The 17,514-nt window shown below is 41.5% G+C and overlaps 1 protein-coding gene across 10 annotated transcripts in view; it reads right to left on the reverse strand.

The window, feature by feature from the left end:
• The window catches only part of ARID1B (AT-rich interaction domain 1B), a 438,299-nt gene that overhangs the window by 279,873 nt on the left and 140,912 nt on the right, over window positions 1–17,514 (reverse strand). The window lies entirely within an intron of this gene.

Consider the following 17,514-nt stretch of genomic DNA (forward strand, 5'->3'; position numbering starts at 1 on the left):
TCTTTGAACCCAGAGCAAACCAAAAGCTCCTTGTATTGCTGAATTCAGATTTTGGTCAAACTGCCTTTAATATTACCTCAAAAAACTGAAATAACTAATGAAAACCTTACTATCACCTATATCTTAATAGGTCCTCTCAATTACGCACAAAACAGCATAAATCATTATTACGCTCATAGAAACCTGGGGTTTCTACAAAACCAATAAACATGCATATATAGAACTCCATATGTTCATGGGGCATAGTTTTCAAAGAACCACCATAAAGAATAAAACAACAGTGGGGAACGAAACACACCAAAAAAACCTGAATAGGGACAATAAACTTATAATTAACATGGCCTTTCTGGCATCTTGTCAAACACTCTTCCAAGAGGTGTATTCAGCATGATTTTAGCATTGTGCTGAAATAATTAGTATATAACCCAAATACCACACCACATTTACTGCAAACCAGATCTCTAGCTACCTATGTATGCTCAGCTACTAAACATTCTACCATCATTTACCCCTGAAGTCAAACAGCAGGACAGAATTGTTAAATACTTATTATAGCATGTCTCAATTGGCTCTGAGAGTTGAAGAACCAGTTTCTAATTGAAGAGGAAGAAAGAATGGAAAATATTGCTTTAAAATAAAATTCTCTCCCTTCCCTTGTCAGTCTAAATATGTGCTAGCATTAAAGAAACATCATATAGAGATGTTCCACTTCTGTTAAGTCCTTGGAATATTACTTTAAAAATTAATGTTTATTACTTGAAACCCTATAAAAAGCTTCTGCTGGCCCACCCCTTTCTTGCACACTTAAAATTACACAGCTTTTTAAGCCAGGAAACTTTGGACCAATAGCTGGTACCACAAAGCACACAAGCTGTACAAACTAGATTGAACCAGCCTAGCGTTGGTGCGAACTGTCTTTCAACAAGCTCTGAAATACAGGAGCGTGCCAGTAAGTCCAGCTTTTCACATATAGCCCTTCTTCCCTTCAAATGCATCTCCATCAAAAAAATAAAAACAAAAACAAAACCTCAGATATTTAACCTCTACTAGTAATGTGCCCATTTAATATCATATTTTTTCTAAAAGAATTCCATCCCATTTGTCCAGGTTTTTATTTGATAACAGTAAGATGAGGGTAAGTACAGGCAATCCAAGCACACTTAAAGAGTGGCTCTGCAATCTGGCTGCCAGCAGAGGGTGACAATTAAGCTTCTGGGGCACAATAGCAAAGGCTAAAAGATTATGACCACTCTCCCCACCACCTTCCCCCTCAAACACCACATTTCTTCCAGATCCTAGATTCCACTTGTCACACAAACTTCCCGCTGGGTGCCCTGCAGGTTCCTTTCCATAAAAAGCAAGGGTTTCAAATCAAGCAGGGCACAAGGCTTCTATTCAGGAGCCTTCACCCTGTTACAAAAAAGCACAAAGGTGCAGGACAGCCTCACAATGGGCAAACAAATGAGCAGACCCCGCCTCCTCCTCCAATACACGTGCACACACACTTTCTGCCCAATGCCTACACACTCTTTTTTTTAAGTAAACTTCAGCTAGGAAATAGTAACAAGCTTGCAAGTCCTATGCATATTACCCTTTTATGTTTCTTTTTATTTTCTCTTATTAGCTCAATGAACTACTTTCTAAAGAAGCTGGAAAAGATCAGTACAACTACAATAGATAAACATTTCAATTTAGACATCATCCCCCTAAAATAAGCAACACAGACTAAGAGACTAGGAAAGCTATCAGAAAAATTCACTGTGACCTTACATTTCACTGTTTAAGGCTTTAAAAGTTCAAAATAATTAGATTCCACCAAAATCTCAAATACTGTTCCTAACTACAAGAAGCTTTCAGCTACTAAAGTACAGTTGGAAATAAAATCAAAATAGAATTTAGTGAGAATTGCTGAAAAGGAAACTTGTTCTACCTCAGTTTATGTTTGAACATAAGTATTAATTTAATAAGGGAACACACAGAAAATGTGCCAAGTTTAAACCTATAACAATCATCGACTTATTACAGTGGGACTATAAAGGCTGCATGGTTGCTTTAATAAAGATATGAAAACATTGCATAAGAAACTTGAGCTTTTTCATCTTAAAAGCTGTATTTATTTTTTGGTACATACATACCTGCATCTCAAGAGTAAATATACACTAAGAAGACAATGACAGTATCAGAAAACACAGAATATGTTCAGCATCTTATTTTATAAACGAAGCACAGCTTTATACTTTAAAACTTTACTGCCATCTTTGGTTGTTTGTAAGTTTAAGCACCCAGTATACATTAGTTTGTAAGACAGTATACACATACAGATAATTACATTTATCTGCTCTATACACAAAGTCGTAACTCTTCAAAAGAATACCATATTGTGATAACACTGCAATGCACAGGAACCCAGCAATGGGAATATGGTTTTCCATTCAGCATTCATCAGCACTGTTTTTCTGCATCTCTCTCACAATCCTTTAGCCATTGATGGGCTCTGGTCTTAACCTGCTTTGTGTTGTGAGTCAAAGGTTAAAGGGAAACTGACTCACAAACAAAAGTGTGAAAAAAGCTTGGGAGTAGTAGTAATCACACATTTGTTTCAGAGATTTTTCAGTTTGGCACTTCTCTCTCTCTCTTTTTTTTTTTTTTAAGAGACAAGGTCTTGTTCTGTCATAGCTCACCGCTGTCGCCACGCCAACTCCCAGGCTCAAGCAATTCTCCTGCCTCAGCCACCCAAGTTTCCCGAGTAGCTAGGACTACAGGCACACACCGCCACGCCTGGCTGTTTTTGCAATCTATTTTGAGAGATGAGGTGTCACTATACTACTCGGGCTGCACCCAGGCCTCTTTTAACAAATGGAGTGGACACTGACTGAATGCCTACTATGGGCTTAGTCCCTTTGCTGGGGACTACAACATATCACAGTATGACAAGAAACATGACCAGGAAGGAAACACTAGTGTCCCACTTCTTTTTTTTTTTTTTTTTTTTTGAGACAGAGTTTCACTTTTTTTTGCCCAGGCTGGAGTGCAATGGCACAATCTCAGCTCATTGCAACCTCCTCCTCCCAGGTTCAAGTGATTCTCCTGCCTCAGTCTCCCAAGTAGCTGGAAGTACAGGTGCACGTCACACCCAGCTAATTTTGTATCTTTAGAAGAGACAAGGTTTCACCATGTTGGCCAGGCTGGTCTCAAACTTCTGACCTCAGATGATCCGCCTGCCTTGGCCTCTCCAAGTGCTGGGATTACAGGTGTAAGCCACCATGCCACCCCGTGATCCACTCCTACTATAGAAAGGGTAATGAGAACTATTACAAGGGCCCAGTAGAAAGGTCAGGAGCATGAGTGCTTCTGTTTTCTTTTGTTAGAAAACAAATAAAATCTGAATAGCAATAGGAAACTTTGGATAAAATGTAGAATAACCAAAACAACAAAGACACTTTTTTAAAAATTAAAAACAGAAAACATTCCCATGGTATAAGGTTTAGATTTTTAAATTTACCTTTCTGCAATTTTTCAATTTGTTACCAACTTTAAATGTTAATTTAAATCCTTTTTCCTTTATATACAACTAGAGCATATTTTCTGTAAACAACATATATATATTTTGTAGAGTTCATTCTGTAACTGCAACTAAATATCTGCTTTATTCTTGTTTACGGCCACACAGCACTGCATTATTTGTGGGTGCAGGCACGTATTTAACCGTCACTTACTCGTGCACATTTAGGTTGTTCCCAGTCTTCCCTTCTTCATACAGCACTATATTAGTAAGCATCTTTATGCAGACGTCTTCATGTGAAAATCTCTGTAGCATAAATCTTTACAAGTGACTTTCTGCCAAAGGGTTGTGTATGTCCATTCTCACACAGCTATAAAGAAATACCTGAGACTGCGTAATTTATAAAGAAAACAGGTGTAACTGGCTCACGGTTCTGCAGGCTGTACAGGAAACATGGCGGCTTCTGCTTCTGAGGAGGCCTCAGGAAACTTCCAATCACCAATCCCAGAGGAAGGCAGAGGGGAAGTAAGGTGTGTCACACAGTGGGGGCAGCGAGGGAGAGAGGGGGAAGGTGCTACACACTTTTAAACAGCCAGTTCTCATGAGAACTCACTATCGCGAGAACAGCACCAAGAGGATGGTGTGAAACCATTCCAGAGAAACCGCCCCCATGATCCAATCCTCTCCCACCGGGCCCCACCCTCCCCCATTTGGGATTACAATCAGACATGCGATTTGGATGGAGACACAGATCCAAACTATATGAGACTGCTACATTTGAAATGTTAATATATACTGGCAAACTGTTCTTAACGAAGGAAGTGTCAATTTACACTCACAGCTCATCACTTTGGAATAGAACAAAACTTACTCCAGGTGTCAAACTACATCATAAAAATTAGCAAAACCAGAGCAGAAGATGGGTGGGAAGATGGGTAGACAGTAACAAGAAAAGAAAGAAAGAGAGAGAGGAGAGGGAGAGAGAGAGAGCGAGAGAAAGAAAGAGAGAGAGAGAGAGAATTTAAGAGCATATAGGCTATAAACCAAAGGAAGATGAGGAAAGCAGGAGGGGAAAGAAAACCTTGGTCCTTGATAAAAAACTGGCGATGGTGCCTAGCAAGAGGTCAACGAAGAGGCCTCTAGATGCCAGCAAAATCCAATAAAGAGCTTCAGGTTGGAAAGCAAATGCAACAGAGCCGCCATGGCATCTGGATCTGGAATAAGTGATAACTCTCATGCTATTTAAGAGAAGTTTTCCCAATCCTCACATCAAGTATAGATGTTCTAGGAAGAGAGTGAAGATGGCAACATTGTTATTGTTTCGCAATAATTCAGAATGAAGGAATGAATGATGATTTGAGTAGTTTCAATAATTTCTTGATTCTTTTCTCTTCACGCTTTGGAAACTCCCTATCACCAATTCCAAATCCTGAAAGGGAAACAGAAGCCCATCCCAGCATGTGAGGGTGGAGAGAGAAGGGGCTGGGACCACCTCCACAGAGAGGATGCCTGGTGGCCACACAGCCTGCCACCGTTCGTGAAATCATCCCTGGGCTTCAGACATCTGCTATGTCATTGACCTCCCTTCACTCTCTCTGTGTAGATGAATTTAAAATATTTCTAAAAAGAAAATGATATAAATCTACACAACATGCATGTCAAGGAATGCTCAGCCCTTGCCACCTCAGAAAAGCCCCAATGAAAACACTCAGCAAGGACAGCTCACATTTGCAAGAGGGGACTTGTGACAGGTACTGTGCACAGAGGTAGTGTGCACAGAGGTACTGTGCTCAGTCATCCTAAGGACAACACAACAAGATAGTTGCTATTGTTATCTTGTTTTTTTCCTACAAGGAAACAAAAACTTAAGTCACTTGCAGAGCTAGCTTCTGAGTACTATGCTGGAGTATCTGAAAGTGATGGATCTGTCTTCATTTCTATAATAACTGTACACCAGAGACAACTGGAAGCTTCCAACACCATCACATAATAAGGCATTTAATATAATTTTAACTTTTTAAGATATTATCCTGGGCTTCATATATTCCCCTAAAATCTCTTTTGAAAAATTATAGTCTTAAGTCGTTTATACGTGGAACACTTCTAAAACATCAATTCCAGTATCACGAATAAATAAGAAATGCTAAAATAAAAAATTCCCTTCCATGGATGTGAATGCAAGGCCACATCCCTTATCATCAAGCATTACTAGAAGCCCACAAGGCTGGCAGGGGAGCCAGGGGAAGGGGCCGCCTGCCAGATTCTGTTCTTTCAGGATCCTCGACTGGCTCTTCTCTTTCTCCCTGGCCTTTAAGAACGGGGTCCCCTCAGGTTTGTACCTCAAGGGTCCCATGTGCGCCCCTGCTTGTGGCGATTCCCAAATCTCTACAGGAAGTCCCGCATCTCTTAACTGCATCCTTAATGTTTCGACCTGTAGGGAGAGAAATGACTCTCCCAAATGACCCCACAGACCTGTTCCTTCTCCCTTGGGCCCCCACCTCACCAAAGGCAATCACCCAAATAAGATCGCTGAGAGCCACCTCATACAACTCATTACTGCTTCTGCAATCTGTACAGGTCTGACACATCACAAAGCCCAAATCATCATCCAGTCCATCCCCTTCCTCCTAATCCAGTGGCCAGCACCTGCCCTGGGGTCAATACTGCTGACTTCCTAAATACAAGTGCTTGGAAAATACCACCCCAAGGCCTACAGAAGGAAGTCTGAGCCCCAGCCTGGGCTCAGAAGAGCTCTTCAAGTACCCTCCGGTTGCCAGGCCAGCTTCCACCGCGCAGGCCCCAGGGTGCAGGGCAAAACTGTGCTCCACCCGTTCAGCTGCTCGGGTGCCATGGGCCATGCGACCACTGCTCCTTTGTGATCACAGCCGGTCCAAGTGGATGCCCTTCCTCCTCCTCACTGTTCTCAAGATCCTGCTAGAAGTTAACCCTATCATCCTCCAAAACAACTACCTCAACTAAATTAAAATATGGCATTCCAAGTTCTTTAAGAGGAACCAACTTCAAACGTCTCCTCTTAAAGAACTTGGAATGCCATATTTTAACTATGTGTTGTGTATCCTAAACTGGACTCCATTTCTCTAAGACAGGGATGCTGTCGTCTCGGATTCCCAAGGGCCCGGCATGGATGGATACTGGATAGAAGCCAGGTGAATGACTGACTGAACGGTTTCTATGCGCTTACACTTAGAATTAGACACAGCAACACAAAAACAAATGTATGAGGACAAACACATAAAACTGAACAAAACTCGGGCACATATCCAAGAATATTTATCATGTTAACAGCTACTTTGCCTGGTAAGCAATGTGCGACAGAACACATTTTGCTGTTTGTTACTGGCAGTCTTACGGCAAAAGGATGACTGCAAAATAATGCAGTAAAAATATACCGGAAATGAAGACTGTAGAGAGCATCAATGATGCCACCAGGAATGGGGCGGGGGGGGGCGGGTGGGGGCAGATGTCAAGGCATTTGGTGCTTACCAAAGAACAGATCAGGAATAAAATATCTCACCCACCAAAAAATGATAATGAATTTGGCAAAACCTGTAGATCAAACCACTAATTTATAGGAAATAAAAAGGATCAACAACATGTTAAACCATAACAAATCGATCAGGAAATCCCAGGCTGTAAGAATCTCTACTAGACAAACGTCCCAGTTTCAATAAATAAATGGCAACAAAAAAATTTTTAAAAAAGTGAGAGGAAGAGAAGAGGAGGCGGAGATAGAGGAAAATCCTAGAAATGAAGGGATTAAAGATATCAACAAATTGTTAAGATTGGACTTTATTTGGATCCTGATTCAAACTACCCCACGATGTAAATTAAACAACAATATATATTCCATTTATGCCACTGTTGGAAATTTGAATACTGGATAATTGATATAAATATATTTTAATGGTGATAACTATATTACGTCTCTTTTTTAAAGTTCTTTATCTTTTAAAGGCACATACTGAAATATTTACCAATTAAATGATACAACATCTGGACCGGGTGCGGTGGCTCACACCTGCAATCCCAGCACTTTGAGAGACCAAGGCAGGCAGATCACGAGGTCAGGAGTTCAAGACCAGCCTAGCCAACACGGTGAAACCCTGCTCTATAAAACTACAAAATATTAACTGGGCATGGTGGCAGGCACCTGTAATCTCAGGTACTTGGGAGGCTGAGGCAGGAGAAAATTGTTTGAACATAGGAGGCGGAGGTTGCAGTGGGCGGAGACTGCGCCACTGCACTCTAGCCTGAGCAACAGAGCAAGACTCTGTCTCAAAAGAAAGCAGAAAAAAGAAACAACATCTGGAATTTACTTCAAAATAATAAAGGGGGTCGGGAGTGAGGGGTGAGAAGGGGGAGGGTAGAGATGAAACAAGATGAAAGTGGAGTGAGGTATGCTGAATTCATTACACCATTATCTACTTCTGTTTACGTTTGCACATTTCCTTGTAAATGAAACTGAATGAAGTTAATGGCATGAAAGGCAACTTCATGAACCTAGAGCAGGGCTGAGACGGACTCTGGCTTTTATCTGAAAAACTATGCCTTCAATCTCCTCCCCTGTGAACACACATTAAGCATTAACCACAGAATTTTCCATCTTTCCATTTCATAACATCTCCACCATCTTTAACATGTTTGCTGCACTATTTAATCCTAATGCTTAGCTATCTTACAAAACAAAACCCCTCCATGATCTCAACAAAAGTAACCTTAACAATTTCACTTTTCCCCTAGGTTCCCAAAGTAAAACCTGCTCTTCTTGTTGACTCGGTGACCCTCGTTCGATATGTTGATTTCAGTACAAGTGCCCTCCTAGCCAAAATCTGACACTCTGACCTTATCTTAGCCCCACTTCTTAAAGGCCTGGTGTCCTACTTCACCAGTTCCAAGAAGCCTTATGCAGCCACATGTCTGTTCTATGGACATTGAACCTCTGAGTTCAGACAAACCCAAATTCAAATTCCAACTTCACTATTCACCAGCCGTAAGACTCCAAACAGCTCAGTTTCCTGTTCTACCAGCCATATTGGGTGGTGATGGCCTGTGCAGGCTGAGAGCGCATCGTGTCCACCTTCACTCGTCCTGCTTGTCTATCTCATGCTCCTGGTGCTTAAAGAAAGGGATGGACTGGGTCTCTTAGATATGACATGAGTGCTGCTGATTATCTGTTCAAAGACTACTAAATCCGGTCGGGTGCGGTGGCTCACGCCTGTAATCCCAGCACTTTGGGAGGCTGAGGCGGGTGGATCACGAGGTCGAGAGATCCAGACCATCCTGGTCAACATGGTGAAACCCCGTCTCTACTAAAAATACAAAAAAAATTAGCTGGGCATGGTGGCGCGTGCCTGTAATCCCAGCTACTCAGGAGGCTGAGGCAGGAGAATTGCCTGAGCCCAGGAGGCGGAGGTTGCGGTGAGCCGAGATCGCGCCATTGCACTCCAGCCTGGGTAACAAGAGCGAAACTCCGTCTCAAAAAAAAAAAATCTCTTTTATGCCGATAATTGCGCTTAACAGCGGAGACAGGAAGGAATAAGGGAAGAAAATAACAAATAAACAGCCAACCAATATTTCATTTAAATCTGTGAAATGCTATGCAAATGCTGAAGAGTGACTTACTTCCAATTATGTGGTCACTTTCAAAACAGGTGAGTTATGTATGTTCTGTGGACCTGGGGTGAATAATTCTATAAATAATCACTGAGTTTATTTGTTCCAGGTCTGAGTTCAAATCACAGATGTCCCTGTTAATTTTCTATCTCATTGATCCGTCGAATATTAACAATGTGGTGTCAAAGTCTCCCACTATTATTGTGTGGGAGTCCAAGTCTCTTTATAAGTCATTAAGAACTTGTCTTATGTATCTGGGTGCTCCTATAGTGGGTGCAGATATATTTATGATCATTGACTCCTGTTGTTGCATTGATCCTTTTACCATTATGTAATGTCATGTCCTTCTTTGTTTTAGTCTTTGTTACTATTAAAGTCTATTTTGTCAGAGATGAAAGTTACAACTCCTGTTTTCTTTTCTTTCCCTTTTTTTTTTTTTTTTTTTGCTCTCCATTTGATTGGTGAGTCTTCCACCAGCCCTTTGTTTTGAGTCTTTGTGTGTCCTTGCTTATGAGATGGATCTGGATGCAGCATGCCGTTGGGTTTTGACTTCTTATTCAATTTGCCTGTGTCTTTGATTGGGGCATTTAATCCATTTCAATTTACGATTAATATTGGTATTTGTGAGTTTAATATTGTCACTTAATGCTAGCTGGCTATTTTGCCCATTAGTTGATATAGATTCTTCATTATGGAGAGACTCTTTACTTTTTGGTAGGTTTTTGGGATGACTGATACTGGTTGTTCCTTTCTGTGTACAGTGCTTCTTTCAGAAACTCTTGCAAAGCAGGCCTGGTGGTGATGAAATCTCTTGAGTGCTTGCTTGTTCACGAAAAATTTTATTTTTCTTTCATTTATGAAGCTTAATTTGGCTGAATATGAGATTCTGGGTTGAAAATTCTTATCTTTGAGGATACTGAATATTGACCCCCACTCTCTTCTAGTTTGTAGGGTTTCTGCTGAGAGAACTGCTGTGAGTCTGATAGGCTTCCCTTTATGGGTAACCTGACCTTTCTCTCTAGCTGCCCTTAGAATTTTCTCCTTTATTTCAACTCTGGTGAATCTAACAATTATGTGTCTTGGGGTTACTCTACTTGAGGAGTATCTTTGTAGTGTTCTCTGTATTACCTGAAGTTGAGTATTTTCCTGCCTTACTAGGTTAGGAAAGTTTTCCTGAATAATATCCTGAAGAATATTTTCCAGCTTGGATTCATTCTCTTCATGACATTCAGGTACACCTATCAAATGTAAATTAGGTCTTTTCACATAGTCCCATATTTCTTGGAGACTTTGCTCATTCCTTTTTACTCTTTCTTCTCTAATCTTGTCTTCTCGTTTCATTTCATTAAGTTGGTCTTCGACCTCTGATATCCTTTCTTCTGCTTGATCAATTCAACTGTTAAAATTTGTACATACTTGGCAGAGTTCTCGTACTGTATTCTGCAGTTCCATTAATTCACTTATATTCCTCTCTAGATTGTCTACGTTAGGATTTCGTCAAACCTTTTTTCAAGGTTCTTAGTTTCTTTACATTGGATTAGAATACATTCTTGTAACTCACAGAAGTTTCTTATTATCCACCTTCTGAAGCCTAGATCTGTTAATGGAACGCACTCGTTCTCCATCAGGCCTTGTTCCCTTGTTGATGAGGAACCGTGATCCCCTGTAGAGGAAGAGGCATTCTGACTTTGGGTATTCTCAGCATTTTTACGCTGGTTTCTTCGCATCATTATAAATTTATCCTCCTGTCATCTTTGTAATTACCGACTTTCAAATTAGGTCTTCTGAGTGGACGTCCAACTTGTTGATTCCCAGTGCCGGAATCTGAGCAACCCACTGCGCCGGCCAAAACAGCAACGTTAAGATTAGTTCTGCTTTTCTGCCCGGGAATCTCTGGTCTGGCTTCCTTCTTGAGTCCCTTTTTTCAATCAGCTGAATAGGCGACTCTGCCTTCCCGGAGCTCCAAACGTCGACCAAAAGGGGACCCAGTCCCGTTTACTGGGCGCCGGCAAAACCAACGCGCCGGCCATAAGAGTCGCGCTGGCGATCTGTGGGGCTCCTCCACTGGGAATCTCCTGGTCCGTGAGCAACAAAAATTCGTCTGAAAGGGTGGTGTCCTCTCGTTCTCTGCACTTTCACTGGGAGCTACAATCCTGAGCTGCTAGTAATCGGCCATCTTGGATCTCTCTCCTAAGTCTGTTTTACTGGCAAGGGACTCACACTGCAAAACACCTGCAATCCGCAGAGTGTTGTCATGGCACACCACATCAGTGTAAACCAGCTTCAGTAAAGAGGAACCCCGAGGGGATTCGGGAGAAAAAAGCAGAGCAACACCATGAGCAGCTGTCTCCCCAACACTTAAGGAGCAAGAATCCTGGAGGCTGTGAATTTATGTTCCAAACTTAAGACAAACTTTGAAATTTGCCTTCCTTCCTAAGGAAGAAGTTTCATAGACTTCTTCCTAAACTAACAGGGGGCTCAGAATGAGAAAAGAAGTTACATGGCTGCCTAACATTACTTTCCCTATAATCAACATAATGGTAGGCAAGACTAAAGTAGTTAAGATTTTTAATAATGAATGTATTTTAATAAAGTCACAAAGCCAAATGAGCCACAGCAAATGTTCTGCTCTCTGTGTTTTGTAGGGAAAAAGTAATGTAGGTAATAATTTTTAAAAATCTATATACAACATCAAAGAATCTCAACTCCCTATAACTTATAACCTAAAGAATTCCTTTCCTCGTCCATGAAACTAAGATCCAGTAGCTCCCCACCACCCATATCCGTTGTTTCTCTTTCCATGATGATTTCAGTTACCCATGGTCAACTGTGGGTCAAAAATATTAAAGGGAAAATTCCAGAAATAAATAATTCACAATTTTAAATTGCCTGCCTGGATGTGACTCCTCCCTTTGTGAGGCAAACCCACAATGTAGATGCTTTCCATCCACTGGTCACTTAGGAGCTGTTACCAGATCCAGTATCAGGGCTTGTGTTCAAATCACGCTTATTTCACTTCATAACGGCCCCAAGGTGCCACAGTAGTGATGCTGGCAATCGATCAGCCAAAGAGAAGCTGTAAAGTACTTCCTTTAAGGGAAAAGGGAAAAGTTCTTGACTTAATAAGCAAAGAAAAAAAAAAAAAAAGAACATGCTGAGGTTGCTAAGATCTATGGGAAGAATGAAAGAATGAATCTTTTATTCTTGAATCTGTGGAGGAAAAAGAAATTTGTGCCTAGTGTGCACAGAGTTCAGCACTATCCAGAGTTTCAGGCGTCCACTAGGGGTCTTGGCACTTATCCCATACCTTGGCTGGCAGAGGGGACTACTGTGTAAGGGACCTGCTACTAAGATACAGGCACCTACCTTCTAAAGTTGTATTCATGATCGTGACACACTGCTTTCAGGCAGTTAGCACTGTGTCTGGCACAATTTAAGTGTTCAACAAATGTCACCTATTGTTATTTCTATTATTAACAAGCATTATTTAAGAATGAGAATCAGTCTGGGCATCATGGCTCATGCCTGTAATCCCAGCACTTTGGGAGGCTGAGCCAGGAGGATTGCTTGAGGCCAGGAGTTCAAGACCAGCCTGGTCAACATAGCAAAACCCCATCCCTACAAAACATACAAAAAGTTAGCTGGACATGGTGGCACGCACCTACAATCCCAGCTACTTGGGAGGCTGAGACATGAGAATCACTTGAACCTGGGAGAAGGCAGAGGTTGCAGTGAGCTGAGCTTGCACCACTGTACTCCAGCCTAGGCAGAGCAAGACAGAGCAGGACTCCGTCTCCAAAAAAAAAAAAAGATGAAAATCAACTACTAGAACTTTATCCAGTGGCCATGATGCGGATGACAGTGTTGGTAGTCACAGAAGCTGTTAATAATTCTACATCACTTACCATTCATTAGGCACTCCCGTTAAGTGCTTTACTCAAATAATAAACTCTCGATTTTCACATTGACCCTATAAAGTAAGTACTATTTTACTTATGAAGAAACTTAGGTTGAGTAACCTGCCAAGGTCACTCAGTTGGCAAGTGGTGGAGTAGGGATAGGATCCAAGATATTCTTTCTCTAGAGCATGTGCACTTAACGATGCTTCCACCCACCAGATAAGGATGCATTTCTGGACCCTACCTGACAACTGACAATTTCCAACCTGACACTGGGGTCCCAGAATCTGAATTTTCCAGATTTGCCTGTAAATTTGGAGAACTGTTGATTAAATAAAGTGTCATGTTTTTATTAAAGTATGATAATTGAGTCCTACAATGTATGGTTTGGATACTACTCCATTACCTAGCATCTGTAGTAGGGCATTTTGCTGTAACATTAACAGTGGCTAATTTCCCGGGCATACCTGTGCACCCACCCCTCACCTATCCTCATTGGGCCAGGGATGGCCTTATTTGTCTTACTGTGATTACAGAATAAACAACTTGAGAAGATCATCATCAGCTTTTCAATGACATGGCCCTACACCTGCATCTCACACTTGGAAGGCTGACTCTTGCTCCAAAAACCCAAGCCCCTTCCTCTCCCACCCAAGAAGTAGACCACTCCCGGCACATAAGCCACAGACCTGGCAGGCCACAGGGGCTTTCGTAAACTAGCAACAACAGCTCTTCCTACCCACTGTGGGACCATAACTCATATCTAGGGCCTCAATTCTTGACCTGGAGGAGAAGGGCCTTGAACACTCCCCTGAAAATACAGTAACTCTGTGATACATGTATTTGTCTGGGAGGAGAATCTGTAGCTTTCACCAGATTCTCAAAGACTCCAGAAGAAGACAATCAACAATGGGATTTACCAAAACTGAGAACATCATAATTTCATAGAGATGTTTTAAACCAGATTGGATGCAAATAACTACATTCAACATTATAATACTTTTCTAAGTAACTGAAATACAAATAATAAAACTTAAGAATTTGCAACTATGCCATTAGTATCTGATTTAAACATGCAGTAAAAGCCCAGACTGCTTAAGCAACTCTTGTCTGAAGAGCTACCTGGGCCGGGTGCGGTGGCTCAACCTGCAATCCCAACACTTTGGGAGGACAAGACAGGTGGATCACCTGAGGTCAGAAGTTCGAGACCAGCCTGGCCAATGTGGTGAAACACTGTGTCTACTAAAAATACAAAAAATTAGCTAGGCATGGTGGTACGCACCTGTAATCCCAGCTACTTGGGAGGCTGAGGCAGGAGAATCATTTGAACCTGGGAGGCGAAGGTCACAGTGAGCCAAGATCGCACCACTACACTTCAGCCTGGATGACGGAGCAAGATTCCTTCTCAAGGGAAAAAAAAAAAAAAAAAAAAAAGAGCAACCTATACAGGACACCTTACATTATTATCCACACACTTCACTTAGACGAATACTATGGGGGGTTGCAAGTGGCCTGACAGTACTTGCTGACACAGAGCTCCTGAGCCCACATGCTGGATAAACAGATATAGACCTTCTTTTTCCCAAATAGAGTGAAATAAAGTGCCAGAAAGACCCTGCCTCAAAAGCCTGTCTTGAAAATTCATCCCTAAAACTGTTCAGGGAGTTAATCTTTTTTTTTTTGAGACTGAGTCTCACTCTGTGAGTGCACTGGTGTTATCTCGGCTCACTGCAACCTCTGCTCTCAGGGAATTAATCTTAAAAGTTGTCCGATTTCTCTGTGAAATGCCTATGGAGTGAAAGCTAAAAGAAACGAAGGGAAAAAAAAAAAAAAAAAGCTAGAGTAAAAAAGTAACGGAAGAAACAGTCAAAGACAATAAAATATATCCAGCTAAAGAAGATTCTGTTGTTTTGCATTGTATCAATAATGCTTTCAAAATGCAAGGGGCAAAAAGAATTCTGCTGAATTTTTTTTACAAATATGTATTACTTTTTGAACTTTTTACAAGATGTTAAAATGGATCATCTGATCTACAAAATTCTCTCTTTCCCCACTCTAAGAGTACAGACTTTGAGAAAAACGAGGCACTAAAAAGAACTTAGCATCCAATTACTATCATCTTTACCAATCTTCTATGAAAGCAGAGAGGCCACAGGCATCTCCCTTCTCTAAGGAAGAGTAGAAAATGTGAACTTTGTAGAGATTCCCTTACACTTTTAAGTATGTGTGTGTTGCTATTATTGTAGGAGACTTTTTACTTTTAAACAATTAAATTTCTATTTGGGGAAAAAAAAGATAAAGATGACTCCAAAAAGTTGAAGATTATCATCAATTACATCAAAATTAAATTAAAATTTATTTCTTTAGCCACTTTATGTTAAACGTCTCCAACTTTCCAAGCAAGGTAAGTAATATATTCATCATGAAGTGAATCCCCTATGGCTTTTCCATAAGGAAAGTAGACATGAGAACCACTGCTTTGAAGCAAGGATGACACTCCAAATATGTGGCAACTGGTAAAACAGTGGGGTCCAGGGGCCTGGAGTCCCCCTGCTGTAGAGGACCTTAAAAGTTCCTTGTAAAATCCCTGGGGTCCTAATAGAGATGGGAAGTGGCCTCTGCATGCCCTCTGAGCACTAAGGGCAGGACACTTACTAAATGACTCAAGGACCAGAGCAATCTGCACCGTGGGTCACCAAGGACGGTCCCTGAGTTGGCAGCCACAACATCAGCACCCCCTGGGGATTTCCTAGAAATGAAAATTATCTGATCTGACCACATCCCAAACCACAAAATCAGAACTGAGGATGGGCTCCACTAATCTGTGCTTTAAAAAGCCTTCCAGGTTATTCTAAAGCACAGGAAAGTTTGGAAAACACTGGGTTAAACAATAGAAAAGCCCTTGCTTACCAATGGCTTTCAGGCTTGACCATCAGCCCATCTATGGAGCAAAATGTACCTTTACTGGCAACAGCAGTAATAAACTCTTAGATTAAAACAGAGTTGGACTCAAACCCAAGCCCCACAACATTCAGGCATTACTTACTGTGTGACCCCATGGGATTATTAGTAATAACTGAGATAATAAACGTGAGCCATGCTAGGGGGAAAGGATGGAAATTACTAGTTAGTATTTCACCAACACCAGTGGCTCTCAAACTTTGATATCCATCTGAATAGCTCGTAGTGATAAATACAGACACCCAGCCTCCCCCAAAGAAGATAGCTGGAGTAAGAGAATTTACCTGAGTAAACCCACCCCTCCCAATCTGATGCAGATAATTCCCATCCCTTGTTCTTTTAGAAAAAGACAGCTATGGGCCTGGCACCGTGGCTCACACCTGTAATTCCAGCACTTGCCTGAGCTCAGGAGTTTGAGACCAGCCTGGGCAACACAGTGAAACCCCGTCTCTACTAAAATACAAGAAATTAGCTAGGCGTGGTAATATGCACCTGTAGTCCCAGCTATTTGGGAGGCTGAGACAGGAGAACTGCCTGAACCTGGGAGGCGGAGGTTGCAGTGAGCCAAGATCATGCCACTGCACTCCAGCCTGGGCAAGAGAGCAAGGGAGCAAGAAGAAGGAAGGAAGCAAGAAGGAAGCAGGAATGAAGGAAGGAAGGTGGGGGAGGGAGGGAGGGAGGAAAACACGGCTGTGGCCAGGCACGTTGGCTCAGGCCTGTAATCCCAGCACTTTGGGAGGCCGAGGCGGGCAGATCACCTGAGGTCAAAACTTTGAGACCAGCCTGACCAACATCCAGAAACCCCATCTCTACTAAAAATACAAAATTAGCCAGGCATGGGGGAACACGCCTGTAATCTCAGCCATTCAGGAGGCTGAGGCAGAAGAATTGCTTGAACCTGGGAGGCAGAAGTTGCAGTGAGCCGAGATCACACCGCTGCATTCCAGCCTGGGCAACAAGAGCAAAACTCTGTCTCAAAAAAGAAAAAAAAAAAACACACAGATGTATACTTACCAAAGGGCCTTCCCTGCCCTACTTCCTGACACCATCTTCTTCTGCCTTCCCAGGCATAAACCCAGTCCTCTCCTAAAAGACTAGCAATTTGGGGAAAATCAACCAGAGACCTACAGCTAATTCTGTTCTTTCCTTTCCAGGAAAAAAAAAAAAAAAAAAAAAAAAAAGGTGATACCGCCCACATTAGCAAATGCTAAAAATAATGCTACATTTCAAACATCTGCAAATAATCTTTCTGGAATATAATATACATAGAGCTTCTTACCCTAATTAAAATTTTTAAAAATCAAAGCAACTGATGAAGAAAGAACTTTAATGTATGTACAAATTATGTTTTATTTCATTTTTCATAGTTTATCATATTGAAATGAGTATGCTAAAGACAAATGAAAGCAGCTGAGAGTAGCAAAAAAAAAAAAAAAAAAAAAAATCCAGGAAAAAAAATAGTTCCCCAATCTCCCTTGTGTCAAAATATAAACATCAAGGAAAGAGAAGAGAATTGAG

This window comes from Saimiri boliviensis, chromosome 4, assembly GCF_048565385.1.
Source record: "Saimiri boliviensis isolate mSaiBol1 chromosome 4, mSaiBol1.pri, whole genome shotgun sequence".
In the NCBI taxonomy this organism is placed as follows: domain Eukaryota; kingdom Metazoa; phylum Chordata; class Mammalia; order Primates; family Cebidae; genus Saimiri; species Saimiri boliviensis.